This window comes from Mustela lutreola, chromosome 5 (genome assembly GCF_030435805.1).
Source record: "Mustela lutreola isolate mMusLut2 chromosome 5, mMusLut2.pri, whole genome shotgun sequence".
NCBI classification, from domain to species: Eukaryota; Metazoa; Chordata; class Mammalia; order Carnivora; family Mustelidae; genus Mustela; species Mustela lutreola.
Window position 1 is genome coordinate 174,295,175 of NC_081294.1, and position 24,201 is coordinate 174,319,375.

Genomic DNA, 24,201 nt, shown 5'->3' on the forward strand with positions numbered 1-24,201 from the left:
GGACCCATCCTCAGGAAAGTCCATTTCAACTCAGCCACCCAGGTTGCTCCCGCAGAGCCATCAGATCTAAACTGCCTTGTTGCTAGGAGACAATTGCAATGCGAGGCGCTCGTCCCAGGCATCCATCCTCGAACGGTGCCCTGGAGTCATTCCATATGGGACGTCCTGGACCTGTCCAACAGGTCTCAATTGTCCCGCAGAAGGAATCCTTGAAGGGGGCATCCCACAACTCCCAACGTGGGAAAACCTCCATGGCCTCGAGATTCCGCTCCCTTCATGAAGGGACCGTCATGCACAGAAACTCCAACCTGAGCCAACGTCTGATCCTCGCTCTGACTTCAGATGCATGAGATCTTGGTTCCGATGTGTAGGGGGTACCTGCCGTGCCCTCGCCCTGAAACCCAAGTCTAGCTTGTGTTCTCAGACTTCCGTCCTCACACTCCTGGTCCGAAGCACTCAAGTTTGGCAATTCCGGACCCACAATGCAGCACTCTGCCTGCCCTCAAGAAAAAAAAAAAAATATTGCCTAATGAGCTGCAACCTACACGGCACTCGAATGTACCCAAATTATATAGTCAAACCTGGGCACTAATACTCTTTCTGACACAACCTGAGCCCGGACCTCCTGACCAACACCCAGACAGCTGACCGCACACTGAGCACATCAGACCTGCCATGGCCTTAGGTCATCATCTCTTCCCTACCTCAGTTTTCAGGCTTCAGAACCTAGACCTTATCTCCAATCCCTGCCCAGAAATCAGAATTCCTCCTTACCCATGGCAAGAAACCTTTTCTTTGGCACGTTGTCCAACGTTCAGTGTAGGTGAAACCAGCATTCACCCTGAGGACCCGCCCATACTTGAGTGTGATGAGGGCATAAACATGCATTGTGACCCTCAGCGTGAGTCCTGCCCTCTAGTATGTCCTCTTAGTGACTGGACCATTAGATGTCATAATGGGCTTGACATGTACCTAGGCCCCAATATTTAACCAGATTTCTGTTTGTCCATTCGGCCTCTCCAGGGCTCTACTCTGGAATCCCTCATTTGGTAGGACACCTGAGGTTAAAAAAAAAAACAAAACAAAACAACAACAAAAAAATGGACTTATTCCATCCCACAGAATGACCCCAAACTCCTCGGACGGGGCCACACCTCCAGAGGGTAAGACTCGTCTATTTCCCATGAAGTCACTGGAAATTTCATGAATATGGGTGACACGATATCCAGAGACAAAAACTTGAGCAAGAGCCTCACACTCGCCCTTTTTTCATATCCCGAAGAGTTCTCCTCATGGTCTGTAGATCAGTCCTGCCATACCTATGACCCGAAACAGAAGCCGAGTTTGTGTTTTCAGACAACGGTCTAAACAGCCCTGGCCTACACACCCTACAGGCTCAGGCCCCTGGAGCCAAACCTGAGGACTGTGTTTGCCCTCTCCAAGGGATTTCTGTGTGCCCATTGCAATGGCCACAACCCTACTAATAGGATCGACCTCCAAAGTCCCTGAGGCCATCTCAATAGTGGTGGCTTCCCAGGACAAACAGGGGCAATCTGAGCGCATCTGAGCACCTACCTGCACTCAGACCCGTAGACTGATATCCCCAGAGGGAAAAAGGAATGAACAGACCCCTAGGCACTAATCGGATCCATTGCTTTGGTTTCCAGGCATCTCTCCTCCGAGGCCTGGATTTCAATACCCGAATATGGGTGTTTCTTGACTCACCCATCAGAACTAATCTCCTCTACACATGGGAATCTTGCACATTGGAGCTTGGTCGAAGCTTCTCTTTAGGAGAACCCTTCAGGGCCCCAGTGCCACCGCTTCGTTCCAAGGTCCTCATAGACACAAAAACACATTAGGACCCATCCATAGGAGAGTCCATTTGAACTCAGCCTCCTCGGTTGCTCCCCCAGATCCAGCAAATCTAACATGTCTTGTTGCTAGGAGACAATTGGAATGCGAGGTGGGCTACCCATCCATCCATCCTTAGTACCCTGCTCGGAATCGTTGGCCTGAGCCAACCAACAGGTCTCAATTGTCCTGCAGAAGAATCTTTGCAGTTTGGAGCTTCTCACAACTCCCATCTTGGGAAACCCCCATGGCCTCGTTATCCACCCCTCCTTCATGAAGAGTCCATCAGGGACAGAACCTCCAACCTGAGAGATCGTCTGATCCTCGCCCTGACTTCAGGTCCACGAGATCTCGAGTCAGGTCTGTAGATTGTGCCTGCCATGTCCTCACCCAGAAACCTAAGCCTATATTGTGTTCTCAGACTTCTGTCCTCAGACTACGGGCCCACAAGCCCTCCAGATTGGCAATCCAGAACTACAATGCAACACTCTGCCTGCACTCCAGAAGAAAAACATTGCCCCCTGGGTCTAACCAGAAACCCCAATTGAGGATCAATCTGAACGCCACTTGGCTGTACCCCAAATACATAGGCTGACCTGGGCACTGATGCCCTTTCAGACACAACCTGAGCCTGGACCTCCAGGCCACACCCAGACAGCTGGCCGCACTCTGAGCACATCGGATCCGCCATGGCCTTAGGGCGTCATCTCTTCTCAACCTCGATTTTCAGGCTTCAGAAACTATAACTTATCTCAAAACACTGCCCACGGTTGAAAATGATGCAGAAATCAGAACTCCATCCCCATGGCAAGAAACCTTGCGGTTGCCATGTTGTCCAACATTCAGTGTAGTTGAAACCAGTGTGGCCCATGATTCCCCGCCCATGCTCGCGGGCAACATTGGTCACAAACACACATTGTGACCCTCAGCCTGAGCCCAGTCCTCAAGTAAGGCCTCTCAGTGGCTGGACCCTGAGCCCGCATATGGGGCCTGCCATGCCCCTGGCCCCGATTTTTAACCATAGTTCGCTTTGTCCCTTCACTCTTCCCTAGGGCTCTGATTTGGAATTCCTCTTTTCATGGGCACCTGAGGTAACAAACCTGAAAGGAGTCCTCCCATCCCACAGATTGACGAAAAACAATTGGGATCGGGCCTAATCCACAGAGAGGAAGATTCGCGCATGGCCCCTGAGGCCTCCCCGACATTCCACGGCCAACGCTGATACAAAATCCAGAGACAAAAGAATGAGCAAGCGCCTCAGACTCGCTGTTTCTTCATATCCTGAAGAGTTCTTCTCATGGTTTGTCGATCGGGTCCGCCATACCTACATCCGCAAACCTTAGCTGAGTTTGTGTTTTTAGACTTCTGTCCTAAATGTCCTGGGCAACACACACTCCAGACTGGGCCCCTGGAGTCACACATTAGGACTGCGCCTACCCAATCCATGGGAATTCTGCCCATTCCATTGTCCCAAACCGTACAAATTAGGAGAACCCTCCAAAGTCCCTGAGGCCATCCCAATAGTGTAGGTCACCCGGCACAAACAAGGGCGGTCTGACACCAGCTGAGCAACTATCTCCACTCATTCCATAGATGGATGTCCCCAGAGAAGAAGATTGAACCAGACAGGACCCTAGGCCATAATCAGATCCATTGCTTTGGTTTACAGGCATGTCTCCTCAAAAGCCTGGATTCCAATATTAGCATAGGGGTTTTCCTGAGGCACCCATCAGAACAAATCTCGTCTCCACAAGGAAACTTGTGTATGGGAGCTATGTCAAAAGCTTAGGAGAATACTTCAGGGTCCCGGTGCCACCGCCTCATTCCAAGGCCCTCATGGATACAAACACACTTTAGGACCCATCCTCAGGAAAGTCCATTTCAACTCAGCCACCCAGGTTGCTCCCGCAGAGCCATCAGATCTAAACTGCCTTGTTGCTAGGAGACAATTGCAATGCGAGGCGCTCATCCCAGGCATCCATCCTCGAACGGTGCCCTGGAGTCATTCCATATGGGACGTCCTGGACCTGTCCAACAGGTCTCAATTGTCCCGCAGAAGGAATCCTTGAAGGGGGCATCCCACAACTCCCAACGTGGGAAAACCTCCATGGCCTCGAGATTCCGCTCCCTTCATGAAGGGACCGTCATGCACAGAAACTCCAACCTGAGCCAACGTCTGATCCTCGCTCTGACTTCAGATGCATGAGATCTTGGTTCCGATGTGTAGGGGGTACCTGCCGTGCCCTCGCCCTGAAACCCAAGTCTAGCTTGTGTTCTCAGACTTCCGTCCTCACACTCCTGGTCCGAAGCACTCAAGTTTGGCAATTCCGGACCCACAATGCAGCACTCTGCCTGCCCTCAAGAAAAAAAAAAAAATATTGCCTAATGAGCTGCAACCTACACGGCACACGAATGTACCCAAATTATATAGTCAAACCTGGGCACTAATACTCTTTCTGACACAACCTGAGCCCGGACCTCCTGACCAACACCCAGACAGCTGACCGCACACTGAGCACATCAGACCTGCCATGGCCTTAGGTCATCATCTCTTCCCTACCTCAGTTTTCAGGCTTCAGAACCTAGACCTTATCTCCAATCCCTGCCCAGAAATCAGAATTCCTCCTTACCCATGGCAAGAAACCTTTTCTTTGGCACGTTGTCCAACGTTCCGTGTAGGAGAAACCAGCATTCACCCTGAGGACCCGCCCATACTTGAGTGTGATGAGGGCATAAACATGCATTGTGACCCTCAGCGTGAGTCCTGCCCTCTAGTATGTCCTCTTAGTGACTGGACCATTAGATGTCATAATGGGCTTGACATGTACCTAGGCCCCAATATTTAACCAGATTTCTGTTTGTCCAGTCGGCCTCTCCAGGGCTCTACTCTGGAATCCCTCATTTGGTAGGACACCTGAGGTTAAAAAAAAAAACAAAACAAAACAACAACAAAAAAATGGACTTATTCCATCCCACAGAATGACCCCAAACTCCTCGGACGGGGCCACACCTCCAGAGGGTAAGACTCGTCTATTTCCCATGAAGTCACTGGAAATTTCATGAATATGGGTGACACGATATCCAGAGACAAAAACTTGAGCAAGAGCCTCACACTCGCCCTTTTTTCATATCCCGAAGAGTTCTCCTCATGGTCTGTAGATCAGTCCTGCCATACCTATGACCCGAAACAGAAGCCGAGTTTGTGTTTTCAGACAACGGTCTAAACAGCCCTGGCCTACACACCCTACAGGCTCAGGCCCCTGGAGCCAAACCTGAGGACTGTGTTTGCCCTCTCCAAGGGATTTCTGTGTGCCCATTGCAATGGCCACAACCCTACTAATAGGATCGACCTCCAAAGTCCCTGAGGCCATCTCAAGAGTGGTGGCTTCCCAGGACAAACAGGGGCAATCTGAGCGCATCTGAGCACCTACCTGCACTCAGACCCGTAGACTGATATCCCCAGAGGGAAAAAGGAATGAACAGACCCCTAGGCACTAATCGGATCCATTGCTTTGGTTTCCAGGCATCTCTCCTCCGAGGCCTGGATTTCAATACCCGAATATGGGTGTTTCTTGACTCACCCATCAGAACTAATCTCCTCTACACATGGGAATCTTGCACATTGGAGCTTGGTCGAAGCTTCTCTTTAGGAGAACCCTTCAGGGCCCCAGTGCCACCGCTTCGTTCCAAGGTCCTCATAGACACAAAAACACATTAGGACCCATCCATAGGAGAGTCCATTTGAACTCAGCCTCCTCGGTTGCTCCCCCAGATCCAGCAAATCTAACATGTCTTGTTGCTAGGAGACAATTGGAATGCGAGGTGGGCTACCCATCCATCCATCCTTAGTACCCTGCTCGGAATCGTTGGCCTGAGCCAACCAACAGGTCTCAATTGTCCTGCAGAAGAATCTTTGCAGTTTGGAGCTTCTCACAACTCCCATCTTGGGAAACCCCCATGGCCTCGTTATCCACCCCTCCTTCATGAAGAGTCCATCAGGGACAGAACCTCCAACCTGAGAGATCGTCTGATCCTCGCCCTGACTTCAGGTCCACGAGATCTCGAGTCAGGTCTGTAGATTGTGCCTGCCATGTCCTCACCCAGAAACCTAAGCCTAGATTGTGTTCTCAGACTTCTGTCCTCAGACTACGGGCCCACAAGCCCTCCAGATTGGCAATCCAGAACTACAATGCAACACTCTGCCTGCACTCCAGAAGAAAAACATTGCCCCCTGGGTCTAACCAGAAACCCCAATTGAGGATCAATCTGAACGCCACTTGGCTGTACCCCAAATACATAGGCTGACCTGGGCACTGATGCCCTTTCAGACACAACCTGAGCCTGGACCTCCAGGCCACACCCAGACAGCTGGCCGCACTCTGAGCACATCGGATCCGCCATGGCCTTAGGGCGTCATCTCTTCTCAACCTCGATTTTCAGGCTTCAGAAACTATAACTTATCTCAAAACACTGCCCACGGTTGAAAATGATGCAGAAATCAGAACTCCATCCCCATGGCAAGAAACCTTGCGGTTGCCATGTTGTCCAACATTCAGTGTAGTTGAAACCAGTGTGGCCCATGATTCCCCGCCCATGCTCGCGGGCAACATTGGTCACAAACACACATTGTGACCCTCAGCCTGAGCCCAGTCCTCAAGTAAGGCCTCTCAGTGGCTGGACCCTGAGCCCGCATATGGGGCCTGCCATGCCCCTGGCCCCGATTTTTAACCATAGTTCTCTTTGTCCCTTCACCCTTCCCTAGGGCTCTGATTTGGAATTCCTCTTTTGGTGGGACACCTGAGGTAACAAACCTGAAAGGAGTCCTCCCATCCCACAGATTGACGAAAAACAATTGGGATCGGGGCTAATCCACAGAGAGGAAGATTCATCCATGGCCCCTGAGGCCTCCCCGACATTTCAAGGCCAACGCTGATACAAAATCCAGAGTCAAAAGAATGAGCAAGCGCCTCAGACTCGCTGTTTCTTCATATCCTGAAGAGTTCTTCTCATGGTTTGTCGATCGGGTCCGCCATACCTACATCCGCAAACCTTAGCTGAGTTTGTGTTTATAGACTTCTGTCCTCAATGTCCTGGGCAACACACACTCCAGACTGGGCCCCTGGAGTCACACATTAGGACTGCGCCTACCCTATCCATGGGAATTCTGCCCATTCCATTGTCCCAAACCGTACAAATTAGGGGAACCCTCCAAAGTCCCTGAGGCCATCCCAATAGTGTATGTCACCCGGCACAAACAAGGGCGGTCTGACACCAGCTGAGCAACTATCTCCACTCATTCCATAGATGGATGTCCCCAGAGAAGAAGATTGAACCAGACAGGACCCTAGGCCATAATCAGATCCATTGCTTTGGTTTACAGGCATGTCTCCTCAAAAGCCTGGATTCCAATATTAGCATAGGGGTTTTCCTGAGGCACCCATCAGAACAAATCTCGTCTCCACAAGGAAACTTGTGTATGGGAGCTATGTCAAAATCTTAGGAGAATACTTCAGGGTCCCGGTGCCACAGCCTCATTCCAAGGCCCTCATGGATACAAACACACTTTAGGACCCATCCTCAGGAAAGTCCATTTCAACTCAGCCACCCAGGTTGCTCCCGCAGAGCCATCAGATCTAAACTGCCTTGTTGCTAGGAGACAATTGCAATGCGAGGCGCTCGTCCCAGGCATCCATCCTCGAACGGTGCCCTGGAGTCATTCCATATGGGATGTCCTGGACCTGTCCAACAGGTCTCAATTGTCCCGCAGAAGGAATCCTTGAAGGGGGCATCCCACAACTCCCAACGTGGGAAAACCTCCATGGCCTCGAGATTCCGCTCCCTTCATGAAGGGACCGTCATGCACAGAAACTCCAACCTGAGCCAACGTCTGATCCTCGCTCTGACTTCAGATGCCTGAGATCTAGGTTCCGATGTGTAGGGGGTACCTGCCGTGCCCTCGCCCTGAAACCCAAGTCTAGCTTGTGTTCTCAGACTTCCGTCCTCACACTCCTGGTCTGAAGCAATCAAGTTTGGCAATTCCGGACCCACAATGCAACACTCTGCCTGCCCTCAAGAAAAAAAAAAAAAAATATTGCCTAATGAGCTGCAACCTACACGGCACTCGAATGAACCCAAATTATATAGTCTAACCTGGGCACTAATGCACTTTCTGACACAACCTGAGCCCGGACCTCCTGACCAACACCCAGACAGCTGACCGCACACTGAGCACATCAGACCTGCCATGGCCTTAGGTCATCATCTCTTCCCTACCTCAGTTTTCAGGCTTCAGAACCTAGACCTTATCTACAATCCCTGCCCAGAAATCAGAATTCCTCCTTACCCATGGCAAGAAACCTTTTCTTTGGCACGTTGTCCAACGTTCCGTGTAGGAGAAACCAGCATTCACCCTGAGGACCCGCCCATTCTTGAGTGTGATGAGGGCATAAACATGCATTGTGACCCTCAGCGTGAGTCCTGCCCTCTAGTATGTCCTCTTAGTGACTGGACCAAGAGATGTCATAATGGGCTTGACATGGACCTAGCACCAATATTTAACCAGATTTCTGGTTATCCAGTCACCCCTCTCCAGGGCTCTACTCTGGAATCCCTCATTTGGTGGGACACCTGAGGTTAAAAAACAAAACAAAACAAAACAAAACAAAACAACAACAAAAAAATGGACTTATTCCATCCCACAGAATGACCCCAAACTCTTCGGACGGGGCCACACCTCCAGAGAGTAAGACTCGTCCATTTCCCATGAAGTCACCCGGAAATTTCATGAACATGGGTGACACGATATCCAGAGACAAAAACTTGAGCAAGAGCCTCACACTCGCCCTTTTTTCATATCCCGAAGAGTTCTCCTCATGGTCTGTAGATCAGTCCTGCCATACCTATGACCCGAAACAGAAGCCGAGTTTGTGTTTTCAGACAACGGTCTATACAGCCCTGGTCTACACACCCTACAGGCTCAGGCCCCTGGAGCCAACCTGAGGACTGTACTTGCCCTCTCCAGGGATTTCTGTGTGCCCATTGCAATGGCCACAACCCTACTAATAGGATCAACCTCCAAAGTCCCTGAGGCCATCTCAATAGTGGTGGCTTCCCAGGACAAACAGGGGCAATCTGAGCCCATCTGAGCTCCTACCTGCACTCAGACCCGTAGACTGATGTCCCCAGAGGGAAAAAGGTACGAACAGACCCCTAGGCACTAATCGGATCCATTGCTTTGGTTTCAAGGCATCTCTCCTCAGAGGCCTGGATTTCAATACCCGAATACGGCTGTTTCTTGACTCACCCATAAGAACTAATCTCCTCTACACATGGGAAACTTGCACATTGGAGCTTGGTCGAAGCTTCTCTTTAGGAGAACCCTTCAGGGCCCCAGTGCCACAGCTTCATTCCAAGGCCTTCATAGACACAAAAACACATTAGGACCCATCCACAGGAGAGTCCATTTGAACTCAGCCTCCTCGGTTGCTCCCCCAGATCCAGCAGATCTAACATGTCTTGTTGCTAGGAGACAATTGGAATGCGAGGTGGGCTACCCATCCATCCATCCTTAGTACCCTGCTCGGAATCGTTGGCCTGAGCCAAACAAAAGGTCTCAATTGTCCTGCAGAAGAATCTTTGCAGTTTGGAGCTTCTCACAACTCCCATCTTGGGAAACCCCCATGGCCTCGTGATCCACCCCTCCTTCATGAAGCGTCCATCAGGGACAGAACCTCCAACCTGAGAGATCGTCTGATCCTCGCCCTGACTTCAGATCCACGAGATCTCGAGTCAGGTCTGTAGATTGTGCCTGCCATGTCCTCACCCAGAAACCTAAGCCTAGATTGTGTTCTCAGACTTCTGTCCTCAGACTACGGGCCCACAAGCCCTCCAGATTGGCAATCCAGAACTACAATGCAACACTCTGCCTGCACTCCAGAAGAAAAACATTGCCCCCTGGGGCTAACCAGAAACCCCAAATGAAGATCAACCTGAACGCCACTTGGCTGTACCCCAAATACATAGGCTGACTTGGGCACTGATGCCCTTTCAGACACAACCTGAGCCTGGACCTCCAGGCCACACCCAGACAGCTGGCCGCACTCTGAGCACATCGGATCCGCCATGGCCTTAGGTCGTCATCTCTTCTCAACCTCGATTTTCAGGCTTCAGAAACTATAACTTATCTCAAAACACTGCCCACGGTTGAAAATGATGCCGAATTTAGAACTCCATCCCCATGGCAAGAAACCTTGCGGTTGCCAGTGTAGTTGAAACCAGTGTGGCCCATGATTCCCCGCCCATGCTCGTGGGCAACATTGGTCACAAACACACATTGTGACCCTCAGCCTGAGCCCAGTCCTCAAGTAAGGCCTCTCAGTGGCTGGACCCTGAGCCCGCATATGGGGCCTGCCATGCACCTGGCCCCGATTTTTAACCATAGTTCGCTTTGTCCCTTCACTCTTCCCTAGGGCTCTGATTTGGAATTCCTCTTTTGGTGGGACACCTGAGGTAACAAACCGGAAAGGAGTCCTCCCATCCCACAGATTGACGAAAAACAATTGGGATCAGGCCAATTCCACAGAGAGGAAGATTCGTCCATGGCCCCTGAGGCCTCCCCGACATTCCACGGCCAACGCTGATACAAAATCCAGAGACAAAAGAATGAGCAAGCGCCTCAGACTTGCTGTTTCTTCATATCCTGAAGATTTCTTCTCATGGTTTGTCGATCGGGTCCGCCATACCTACATCCGCAAACCTTAGCTGAGTTTGTGTTTTTAGACTTCTGTCCTCAATGTCCTGGGCAACACACACTCCAGACTGGGCCCCTGGAGTCACACATTAGGACTGCGCCTACCCAATCCATGGGAATTCTGCCCATTCCATTGTCCCAAACCGTACAAATTAGGAGAACCCTCCAAAGTCCCTGAGGCCATCCCAATAGTGTAGGTCACCCGGCACAAACAAGGGCGGTCTGACACCAGCTGAGCAACTATCTCCACTCATTCCATAGATGGATGTCCCCAGAGAAGAAGATTGAACCAGACAGGACCCTAGGCCATAATCGGATCCATTGCTTTGGTTTACAGGCATGTCTCCTCAAAAGCCTGGATTCCAATATTAGCATAGGGGTTTTCCTGAGGCACCCATCAGAACAAATCTCGTCTCCACAAGGAATCTTGTGTATGGGAGCTATGTCAAAAGCTTAGGAGAATACTTCAGGGTCCCGGTGCCACCGCCTCATTCCAAGGCCCTCATGGATACAAACACACTTTAGGACCCATCCTCAGGAAAGTCCATTTCAACTCAGCCACCCAGGTTGCTCCCGCAGAGCCATCAGATCTAAACTGATTTGTTGCTAGGAGACAATTGCAATGCGAGGCGCTCGTCCCAGGCATCCATCCTCGAACGGTGCACTGGATTCATTCCATATGGGATGTCCTGGACCTGTCCAACAGGTCTCAATTGTCCTGCAGAAGGAATCCTTGAAGGGGGCATCCCACAACTCCCAACGTGGGAAAACCTCCATGGCCTCGAGATTCCGCTCCCTTCATGAAGGGACCGTCATGCACAGAAACTCCAACCTGAGCCAACATCTGATCCTCGCTCTGACTTCAGATGCATGAGATCTTGGTTCCGATGTGTAGGGGGTACCTGCCGTGCCCTCGCCCTGAAACCCAAGTCTAGCTTGTGTTCTCAGATTTCCGTCCTCACACTCCTGGTCCGAAGCACTCAAGTTTGGTAATTCCGGACCCACAATGCAGCACTCTGCCTGCCCTCTAGAAAAAAAAAAAAATATATTGCCTAATGAGCTGCTACCTACACGGCACTCGAATGAACCCAAATTATATAGTCTAACCTGGGCACTAATGCACTTTCTGACACAACCTGAGCCCGGACCTCCTGACCAACACACAGACAGCTGACCGCACACTGAGCACATCAGACCTGCCATGGCCTTAGGTCATCATCTCTTCCCTACCTCAGTTTTCAGGCTTCAGAACCTAGACCTTATCTCCAATCCCTGCCCAGAAATCAGAATTCCTCCTTACCCATGGCAAGAAACCTTTTGGTTGGCACGTTGTCCAACGTTCAGTGTAGGAGAAACCAGCATTCACCCTGAGGACCCGCCCATTCTTGAGTGTGATGAGGGCATAAACATGCATTGTGACCCTCAGCGTGAGTCCTGCCCTCTAGGATGTCCTCTTAGTGACTGGACTATTAGTTGTCATAATGGGCTTGACATGTACCTAGGCCCCAATATTTAACCAGATTTCTGGTTGTCCAGTCGCCCCTCCCAAGGGCTCTACTCTGGAATCCCTCATTTGGTGGGACACCTGAGGTTAAAAAACAAAACAAAACAAAACAAAACAACAACAACAAAAAAATGGACTTATTCCATCCCACAGAATGACCCCAAACTCTTCGGACGGGGCCACACCTCCAGAGAGTAAGACTCGTCCATTTCCCAAGAAGTCACCCGGATATTTCATGAACATGGGTGACACGATATCCATAGACAAAAACTTGAGCAAGAGCCTCACACTCGCCCTTTTTTCATATCCCGAAGAGTTCTCCTCATGGTCTGTAGATCAGTCCTGCCATACCTATGACCTGAAACAGAAGCCGAGTTTGTGTTTTCAGACAACGGTCTAAACAGCCCTGGCCTCCACACCCTACAGGCTCAGGCCCCTGGAGCCAAACCTGAGGACTGTACTTGCCCTCTCCAAGGGATTTCTGTGTGCCCATTGCAATGGCCACAACCCTACTAATAGGATCGTCCTCCAAAGTCCCTGAGGCCATCTCAATAGTGGTGGCTTCCCAGGACAAACAGGGGCAATCTGAGCCCATCTGAGCACCTACCTGCACTCATACCCGTACTGATGTCCCCAGAGGGAAAAAGGTACGAACAGTCCCCTAGGCACTAATCGGATGCATTGCTTTGGTTTCCAGGCATCTCTCCTCCGAGGCGTGGATTTCAATACCCGAATATGGGTGTTTCTTGACTCACCCATCAGAACTAATCTCCTCTACACATGGGAAACTTGCACATTGGAGCTTGGTCGAAGCTTTTCTTTAGGAGAACCCTTCAGGGCCCCAGTGCCACCGCTTCATTCCAAGGTCTTCATAGACACAAAAACACATTAGGACCCATCCATAGGAGAGTCCATTTGAACTCAGCCTCCTCGGTTGCTCCCCCAGATCCAGCAGATCTAACATGTCTTGTTGCTAGGAGACAATTGGAATGCGAGGTGGGCTACCCATCCATCCATCCTTAGTACCCTGCTCGGAATCGTTGGCCTGAGCCAACCAACAGGTCTCAATTGTCCTGCAGAAGAATCTTTGCAGTTTGGAGCTTCTCAAAACTCCAATCTTGGGAAACCCCCATGGCCTCGTGATCCACCCCTCCTTCATGAAGGGTCCATCAGGTACAGAACCTCCAACCTGAGAGATCGTCTGATCCTCGCCCTGACTTCAGGTCCACGAGATCTCGAGTCAGGTCTGTAGATTGTGCCTGCCATGTCCTCACCCAGAAACCTAAGCCTAGATTGTGTTCTCAGACTTCTGTCCTCAGACTACTGGCCCACCAGCCCTCCAGATTGGCAATCCAGAACTACAATGCAACACTCTGCCTGCACTCCAGAAGAAAAACATTGCCCCCTGGGTCTAACCAGAAACCCCAATTGAGGATCAATCTGAACGCCACTTGGCTGTACCCCAAATACATAGGCTGACCTGGGCACTGATGCACTTTCAGACACAACCTGAGCCTGGACCTCCAGGCCACACCCAGACAGCTGGCCGCACTCTGAGCACATCGGATCCGCCATGGCCTAGGTCGTCATCTCTACTCAACCTCGATTTTCAGGCTTCAGAAACTATAACTTATCTCAAAACACTGCCCACGGTTGAAAATGATGCAGAAATCAGAACTCCATCCCCATGGCAAGAAACCTTGCGGTTGCCATGTTGTCCAACATTCTGTGTAGTTGAAACCAGTGTGGCCCATGATTCCCCGCCCATGCTCGCGGGCAACATTGGTCACAAACACACATTGTGACCCTCAGCGTGAGCCCAGTCCTCAAGTAAGGCCTCTCAGTGGCTGGACCCTGAGCCCGCATATGGGGCCTGCCATGCCCCTGGCCCCGATTTTTAACCATAGTTCGCTTTGTCCCTTCACTCTTCCCTAGGGCTCTGATTTGGAATTCCTCTTTTGGTGGGACACCTGAGGTAACAAACCTGAAAGGAGTCCTCCCATCCCACAGATTGACAAAAAACAATTGGGATCGGGCCAAATCCACAGAGAGGAAGATTCGCCCATGGCCCCTGAGGCCTCCCCGACATTTCAAGGCCAACGCTGATACAAAATCCAGAGTCAAAAGAATGAGCAAGAGCCTCAGACTCGCTGTTTCTTCATATCCTGAAGAGTTGTCTCATGGTGTTTCGATCGGGTCCGCCATACCTACATCCGCAAACCTTAGCTGAGTTTGTGTTTTTAGACTTCTGTCCTCAATGTCCTGGGCAACACACACTCCAGACTGGGCCCCTGGAGTCACACATTAGGACTGCGCCTACCCAATCCATGGGAATTCTGCCCATTCCATTGTCCCAAACCGTACAAATTAGGGGAACCCTCCAAAGTCCCTGAGGCCATCCCAATAGTGTAGGTCACCCGGCACAAACAAGGGCGGTCTGACACCAGCTGAGCAACTATCTCCACTCATTCCATAGATGGATGTCCCCAGAGAAGAAGATTGAACCAGACAGGACCCTAGGCCATAATCGGATCCATTGCTTTGGTTTACAGGCATGTCTCCTCAAAAGCCTGGATTCCAATATTAGCATAGGGGTTTTCCTGAGGCACCCATCAGAACAAATCTCGTCTCCACAAGGAAACTTGTGTATGGGAGCTATGTCAAAAGCTTAGGAGAATACTTCACGGTCCCGGTGCCACCGCCTCATTCCAAGGCCCTCATGGATACAAACACACTTTAGGACCCATCCTCAGGAAAGTCCATTTCAACTCAGCCACCCAGGTTGCTCCCGCAGAGCCATCAGATCTAAACTGCCTTGTTGCTAGGAGACAATTGCAATGCGAGGCGACGTCCCAGGCATCCATTCTCAAACGGTGCCCTGGAGTCATTCCATATGGGATGTCCTGGACCTGTCCAACAGGTCTCAATTGTCCCGCAGAAGGAATCCTTGAAGGGGGCATCCCACAACTCCCAACGTGGGAATACCTCCATGGCCTTGAGATTCGGCTCCCTTCATGAAGGGACCGTCCTGCACAGAAACTCCAACCTGAGCCAACGTGTGATCCTCGCTCTGACTTCAGATGCATGAGATCTTGGTTCTGATGTGTAGGGGGTACCTGCCGTACCCTCGCCCTGAAACCCAAGTCTAGCTTGTGTTCTCAGACTTCGGTCCTCACACTCCTGGTCCGAAGCACTCAAGTTTGGCAAATCCGGACCCACAATGCAGCACTCTGCCTGCCCTCAAGAAAAAAAAAAAAAAATATTGCCTAATGAGCTGCAACCTACAAGGCACTCGAATGTACCCAAATTATATAGTCTAACCTGGGCACTAATGCACTTTCTGACACAACCTGAGCCCGGACCTCCTGAACAACACCCAGACAGCTGACCGCACACTGAGCACATCAGACCTGCCATGGCCTTAGGTCATCATCTCTTCCCTACCTCAGTTTTCAGGCTTCAGAACCTAGACCTTATCTCCAATCCCTGCCCAGAAATCAGAATTCCTCCTTACCCATGGCAAGAAACCTTTTGGTTGGCACGTTGTCCAACGTTCAGTGTAGGAGAAACCAGCATTCACCCTGAGGACCCGCCCATTCTTGAGTGTGATGAGGGCATAAACATGCATTGTGACCCTCAGCGTGAGTCCTGCCCTCTAGGATGTCCTCTTAGTGACTGGACTATTAGTTGTCATAATGGGCTTGACATGTACCTAGGCCCCAATATTTAACCAGATTTCTGGTTGTCCAGTCGCCCCTCCCAAGGGCTCTACTCTGGAATCCCTCATTTGGTGGGACACCTGAGGTTAAAAAACAAAACAAAACAAAACAAAACAACAACAACAAAAAAATGGACTTATTCCATCCCACAGAATGACCCCAAACTCTTCGGACGGGGCCACACCTCCAGAGAGTAAGACTCGTCCATTTCCCAAGAAGTCACCCGGATATTTCATGAACATGGGTGACAAGATATCCATAGACAAAAACTTGAGCAAGAGCCTCACACTTGCCCTTTTTTCATATCCCGAAGAGTTCTCCTCATGGTCTGTAGATCAGTCCTGCCATACCTATGACCTGAAACAGAAGCCGAGTTTGTGTTTTCAGACAATGGTCTAAACAGCCCTGGCCTCCACACCCTACAGGCTCAGGCCCCTGGAGCCAAACCTGTGGACTGTACTTGCCCTCTCCAAGGGATTTCTGTGTGCCCATTGCAATGGCCACAACCCTACTAATAGGATCGTCCTCCAAAGTCCCTGAGGCCATCTCAATAGTGGTGGCTTCCCAGGACAAACAGGGGCAATCTGAGCCCATCTGAGCACCTACCTGCACTCATACCCGTACTGATGTCCCCAGAGGGAAAAAGGTACGAACAGTCCCCTAGGCACTAATCGGATGCATTGCTTTGGTTTCCAGGCATCTCTCCTCCGAGGCGTGGATTTCAATACCCGAATATGGGTGTTTCTTGACTCACCCATCAGAACTAATCTCCTCTACACATGGGAATCTTGCACATTGGAGCTTGGTCGAAGCTTCTCTTTAGGAGAACCCTTCAGGGCCCCAGTGCCACCGCTTCGTTCCAAGGTCCTCATAGACACAAAAACACATTAGGACCCATCCATAGGAGAGTCCATTTGAACTCAGCCTCCTCGGTTGCTCCCCCAGATCCAGCAAATCTAACATGTCTTGTTGCTAGGAGACAATTGGAATGCGAGGTGGGCTACCCATCCATCCATCCTTAGTACCCTGCTCGGAATCGTTGGCCTGAGCCAACCAACAGGTCTCAATTGTCCTGCAGAAGAATCTTTGCAGTTTGGAGCTTCTCACAACTCCCATCTTGGGAAACCCCCATGGCCTCGTTATCCACCCCTCCTTCATGAAGAGTCCATCAGGGACAGAACCTCCAACCTGAGAGATCGTCTGATCCTCGCCCTGACTTCAGGTCCACGAGATCTCGAGTCAGGTCTGTAGATTGTGCCTGCCATGTCCTCACCCAGAAACCTAAGCCTAGATTGTGTTCTCAGACTTCTGTCCTCAGACTACGGGCCCACAAGCCCTCCAGATTGGCAATCCAGAACTACAATGCAACACTCTGCCTGCACTCCAGAAGAAAAACATTGCCCCCTGGGTCTAACCAGAAACCCCAATTGAGGATCAATCTGAACGCCACTTGGCTGTACCCCAAATACATAGGCTGACCTGGGCACTGATGCCCTTTCAGACACAACCTGAGCCTGGACCTCCAGGCCACACCCAGACAGCTGGCCGCACTCTGAGCACATCGGATCCGCCATGGCCTTAGGGCGTCATCTCTTCTCAACCTCGATTTTCAGGCTTCAGAAACTATAACTTATCTCAAAACACTGCCCACGGTTGAAAATGATGCAGAAATCAGAACTCCATCCCCATGGCAAGAAACCTTGCGGTTGCCATGTTGTCCAACATTCAGTGTAGTTGAAACCAGTGTGGCCCATGATTCCCCGCCCATGCTCGCGGGCAACATTGGTCACAAACACACATTGTGACCCTCAGCCTGAGCCCAGTCCTCAAGTAAGGCCTCTCAGTGGCTGGACCCTGAGCCCGCATATGGGGCCTGCCATGCCCCTGGCCCCGATTTTTAACCATAGTTCTCTTTGTCCCTTCACCCTTCCCTAGGGCTCTGATTTGGAATTCCTCTTTTGGTGGGACACCTGAGGTAACAAACCTGAAAGGAGTCCTCCCATCCCACAGATTGACGAAAAACAATTGGGATCGGGGCTAATCCACAGAGAGGAAGAATCATCCATGGCCCCTGAGGCCTCCCCGACATTTCAAGGCCAACGCTGATACAAAATCCAGAGTCAAAAGAATGAGCAAGCGCCTCAGACTCGCTGTTTCTTCATATCCTGAAGAGTTCTTCTCATGGTTTGTCGATCGGGTCCGCCATACCTACATCCGCAAACCTTAGCTGAATTTGTGTTTATAGACTTCTGTCCTCAATGTCCTGGGCAACACACACTCCAGACTGGGCCCCTGGAGTCACACATTAGGACTGCGCCTACCCTATCCATGGGAATTCTGCCCATTCCATTGTCCCAAACCGTACAAATTAGGGGAACCCTCCAAAGTCCCTGAGGCCATCCCAATAGTGTAGGTCACCCGGCACAAACAAGGGCGGTCTGACACCAGCTGAGCAACTATCTCCACTCATTCCATAGATGGATGTCCCCAGAGAAGAAGATTGAACCAGACAGGACCCTAGGCCATAATCAGATCCATTGCTTTGGTTTACAGGCATGTCTCCTCAAAAGCCTGGATTCCAATATTAGCATAGGGGTTTTCCTGAGGCACCCATCAGAACAAATCTCGTCTCCACAAGGAAACTTGTGTATGGGAGCTATGTCAAAAGCTTAGGAGAATACTTCAGGGTCCCGGTGCCACAGCCTCATTCCAAGGCCCTCATGGATACAAACACACTTTAGGACCCATCCTCAGGAAAGTCCATTTCAACTCAGCCACCCAGGTTGCTCCCGCAGAGCCATCAGATCTAAACTGCCTTGTTGCTAGGAGACAATTGCAATGCGAGGCGCTCGTCCCAGGCATCCATCCTCGAACGGTGCCCTGGAGTCATTCCATATGGGATGTCCTGGACCTGTCCAACAGGTCTCAATTGTCCCGCAGAAGGAATCCTTGAAGGGGGCATCCCACAACTCCCAACGTGGGAAAACCTCCATGGCCTCGAGATTCCGCTCCCTTCATGAAGGGACCGTCATGCACAGAAACTCCAACCTGAGCCAACGTCTGATCCTCGCTCTGACTTCAGATGCCTGAGATCTAGGTTCCGATGTGTAGGGGGTACCTGCCGTGCCCTCGCCCTGAAACCCAAGTCTAGCTTGTGTTCTCAGACTTCCGTCCTCACACTCCTGGTCTGAAGCAATTAAGTTTGGCAATTCCGGACCCACAATGCAACACTCTGCCTGCCCTCAAGAAAAAAAAAAAAATATTGCCTAATGAGCTGCAACCTACACGGCACTCGAATGAACCCAAATTATATAGTCTAACCTGGGCACTAATGCACTTTCTGACACAACCTGAGCCCGGACCTCCTGACCAACACCCAGACAGCTGACCGCACACTGAGCACATCAGACCTGCCATGGCCTTAGGTCATCATCTCTTCCCTACCTCAGTTTTCAGGCTTCAGAACCTAGACCTTATCTACAATCCCTGCCCAGAAATCAGAATTCCTCCTTACCCATGGCAAGAAACCTTTTCTTTGGCACGTTGTCCAACGTTCCGTGTAGGAGAAACCAGCATTCACCCTGAGGACCCGCCCATTCTTGAGTGTGATGAGGGCATAAACATGCATTGTGACCCTCAGCGTGAGTCCTGCCCTCTAGTATGTCCTCTTAGTGACTGGACCAAGAGATGTCATAATGGGCTTGACATGGACCTAGCACCAATATTTAACCAGATTTCTGGTTATCCAGTCACCCCTCTCCAGGGCTCTACTCTGGAATCCCTCATTTGGTGGGACACCTGAGGTTAAAAAACAAAACAAAACAAAACAAAACAAAACAACAACAAAAAAATGGACTTATTCCATCCCACAGAATGACCCCAAACTCTTCGGACGGGGCCACACCTCCAGAGAGTAAGACTCGTCCATTTCCCATGAAGTCACCCGGAAATTTCATGAACATGGGTGACACGATATCCAGAGACAAAAACTTGAGCAAGAGCCTCACACTCGCCCTTTTTTCATATCCCGAAGAGTTCTCCTCATGGTCTGTAGATCAGTCCTGCCATACCTATGACCCGAAACAGAAGCCGAGTTTGTGTTTTCAGACAACGGTCTAAACAGCCCTGGCCTACACACCCTACAGGCTCAGGCCCCTGGAGCCAACCTGAGGACTGTACTTGCCCTCTCCAGGGATTTCTGTGTGCCCATTGCAATGGCCACAACCCTACTAATAGGATCAACCTCCAAAGTCCCTGAGGCCATCTCAATAGTGGTGGCTTCCCAGGACAAACAGGGGCAATCTGAGCCCATCTGAGCTCCTACCTGCACTCAGACCCGTAGACTGATGTCCCCAGAGGGAAAAAGGTACGAACAGACCCCTAGGCACTAATCGGATCCATTGCTTTGGTTTCAAGGCATCTCTCCTCAGAGGCCTGGATTTCAATACCTGAATACGGCTGTTTCTTGACTCACCCATAAGAACTAATCTCCTCTACACATGGGAAACTTGCACATTGGAGCTTGGTCGAAGCTTCTCTTTAGGAGAACCCTTCAGGGCCCCAGTGCCACAGCTTCATTCCAAGGCCTTCATAGACACAAAAACACATTAGGACCCATCCACAGGAGAGTCCATTTGAACTCAGCCTCCTCGGTTGCTCCCCCAGATCCAGCAGATCTAACATGTCTTGTTGCTAGGAGACAATTGGAATGCGAGGTGGGCTACCCATCCATCCATCCTTAGTACCCTGCTCGGAATCGTTGGCCTGAGCCAAACAAAAGGTCTCAATTGTCCTGCAGAAGAATCTTTGCAGTTTGGAGCTTCTCACAACTCCCATCTTGGGAAACCCCCATGGCCTCGTGATCCACCGCTCCTTCATGAAGCGTCCATCAGGGACAGAACCTCCAACCTGAGAGATCGTCTGATCCTCGCCCTGACTTCAGATCCACGAGATCTCGAGTCAGGTCTGTAGATTGTGCCTGCCATGTCCTCACCCAGAAACCTAAGCCTAGATTGTGTTCTCAGACTTCTGTCCTCAGACTACGGGCCCACAAGCCCTCCAGATTGGCAATCCAGAACTACAATGCAACACTCTGCCTGCACTCCAGAAGAAAAACATTGCCCCCTGGGGCTAACCAGAAACCCCAAATGAAGATCAACCTGAACGCCACTTGGCTGTACCCCAAATACATAGGCTGACTTGGGCACTGATGCCCTTTCAGACACAACCTGAGCCTGGACCTCCAGGCCACACCCAGACAGCTGGCCGCACTCTGAGCACATCGGATCCGCCATGGCCTTAGGTCGTCATCTCTTCTCAACCTCGATTTTCAGGCTTCAGAAACTATAACTTTTCTCAAAACACTGCCCACGGTTGAAAATGATGCCGAATTTAGAACTCCATCCCCATGGCAAGAAACCTTGCGGTTGCCAGTGTAGTTGAAACCAGTGTGGCCCATGATTCCCCGCCCATGCTCGTGGGCAACATTGGTCACAAACACACATTGTGACCCTCAGCCTGAGCCCAGTCCTCAAGTAAGGCCTCTCAGTGGCTGGACCCTTAGCCCGCATATGGGGCCTGCCATGCACCTGGCCCCGATTTTTAACCATAGTTCGCTTTGTCCCTTCACTCTTCCCTAGGGCTCTGATTTGGAATTCCTCTTTTGGTGGGACACCTGAGGTAACAAACCGGAAAGGAGTCCTCCCATCCCACAGATTGACGAAAAACAATTGGGATCAGGCCAATTCCACAGAGAGGAAGATTCGTCCATGGCCCCTGAGGCCTCCCCGACATTCCACGGCCAACGCTGATACAAAATCCAGAGACAAAAGAATGAGCAAGCGCCTCAGACTTGCTGTTTCTTCATATCCTGAAGATTTCTTCTCATGGTTTGTCGATCGGGTCCGCCATACCTACATCCGCAAACCTTAGCTGAGTTTGTGTTTTTAGACTTCTGTCCTCAATGTCCTGGGCAACACACACTCCAGACTGGGCCCCTGGAGTCACACATTAGGACTGCGCCTACCCAATCCATGGGAATTCTGCCCATTCCATTGTCCCAAACCGTACAAATTAGGAGAACCCTCCAAAGTCCCTGAGGCCATCCCAATAGTGTAGGTCACCCGGCACAAACAAGGGCGGTCTGACACCAGCTGAGCAACTATCTCCACTCATTCCATAGATGGATGTCCCCAGAGAAGAAGATTGAAACAGACAGGACCCTAGGCCATAATCGGATCCATTGCTTTGGTTTACAGGCATGTCTCCTCAAAAGCCTGGATTCCAATATTAGCATAGGGGTTTTCCTGAGGCACCCATCAGAACAAATCTCGTCTCCACAAGGAATCTTGTGTATGGGAGCTATGTCAAAAGCTTAGGAGAATACTTCAGGGTCCCGGTGCCACCGCCTCATTCCAAGGCCCTCATGGATACAAACACACTTTAGGACCCATCCTCAGGAAAGTCCATTTCAACTCAGCCACCCAGGTTGCTCCCGCAGAGCCATCAGATCTAAACTGATTTGTTGCTAGGAGACAATTGCAATGCGAGGCGCTCGTCCCAGGCATCCATCCTCGAACGGTGCACTGGAGTCATTCCATATGGGATGTCCTGGACCTGTCCAACAGGTCTCAATTGTCCTGCAGAAGGAATCCTTGAAGGGGGCATCCCACAACTCCCAACGTGGGAAAACCTCCATGGCCTCGAGATTCCGCTCCCTTCATGAAGGGACCGTCATGCACAGAAACTCCAACCTGAGCCAACATCTGATCCTCGCTCTGACTTCAGATGCATGAGATCTTGGTTCCGATGTGTAGGGGGTACCTGCCGTGCCCTCGCCCTGAAACCCAAGTCTAGCTTGTGTTCTCAGATTTCCGTCCTCACACTCCTGGTCCGAAGCACTCAAGTTTGGTAATTCCGGACCCACAATGCAGCACTCTGCCTGCCCTCTAGAAAAAAAAAAAAAATATATTGCCTAATGAGCTGCTACCTACACGGCACTCGAATGAACCCAAATTATATAGTCTAACCTGGGCACTAATGCACTTTCTGACACAACCTGAGCCCGGACCTCCTGACCAACACACAGACAGCTGACCGCACACTGAGCACATCAGACCTGCCATGGCCTTAGGTCATCATCTCTTCCCTACCTCAGTTTTCAGGCTTCAGAACCTAGACCTTATCTCCAATCCCTGCCCAGAAATCAGAATTCCTCCTTACCCATGGCAAGAAACCTTTTGGTTGGCACGTTGTCCAACGTTCAGTGTAGGAGAAACCAGCATTCACCCTGAGGACCCGCCCATTCTTGAGTGTGATGAGGGCATAAACATGCATTGTGACCCTCAGCGTGAGTCCTGCCCTCTAGGATGTCCTCTTAGTGACTGGACTATTAGTTGTCATAATGGGCTTGACATGTACCTAGGCCCCAATATTTAACCAGATTTCTGGTTGTCCAGTCGCCCCTCCCAAGGGCTCTACTCTGGAATCCCTCATTTGGTGGGACACCTGAGGTTAAAAAACAAAACAAAACAAAACAAAACAACAACAACAAAAAAATGGACTTATTCCATCCCACAGAATGACCCCAAACTCTTCGGACGGGGCCACACCTCCAGAGAGTAAGACTCGTCCATTTCCCAAGAAGTCACCCGGATATTTCATGAACATGGGTGACACGATATCCATAGACAAAAACTTGAGCAAGAGCCTCACACTCGCCCTTTTTTCATATCCCGAAGAGTTCTCCTCATGGTCTGTAGATCAGTCCTGCCATACCTATGACCTGAAACAGAAGCCGAGTTTGTGTTTTCAGACAACGGTCTAAACAGCCCTGGCCTCCACACCCTACAGGCTCAGGCCCCTGGAGCCAAACCTGAGGACTGTACTTGCCCTCTCCAAGGGATTTCTGTGTGCCCATTGCAATGGCCACAACCCTACTAATAGGATCGTCCTCCAAAGTCCCTGAGGCCATCTCAATAGTGGTGGCTTCCCAGGACAAACAGGGGCAATCTGAGCCCATCTGAGCACCTACCTGCACTCATACCCGTACTGATGTCCCCAGAGGGAAAAAGGTACGAACAGTCCCCTAGGCACTAATCGGATGCATTGCTTTGGTTTCCAGGCATCTCTCCTCCGAGGCGTGGATTTCAATACCCGAATATGGGTGTTTCTTGACTCACCCATCAGAACTAATCTCCTCTACACATGGGAAACTTGCACATTGGAGCTTGGTCGAAGCTTTTCTTTAGGAGAACCCTTCAGGGCCCCAGTGCCACCGCTTCATTCCAAGGTCTTCATAGACACAAAAACACATTAGGACCCATCCATAGGAGAGTCCATTTGAACTCAGCCTCCTCGGTTGCTCCCCCAGATCC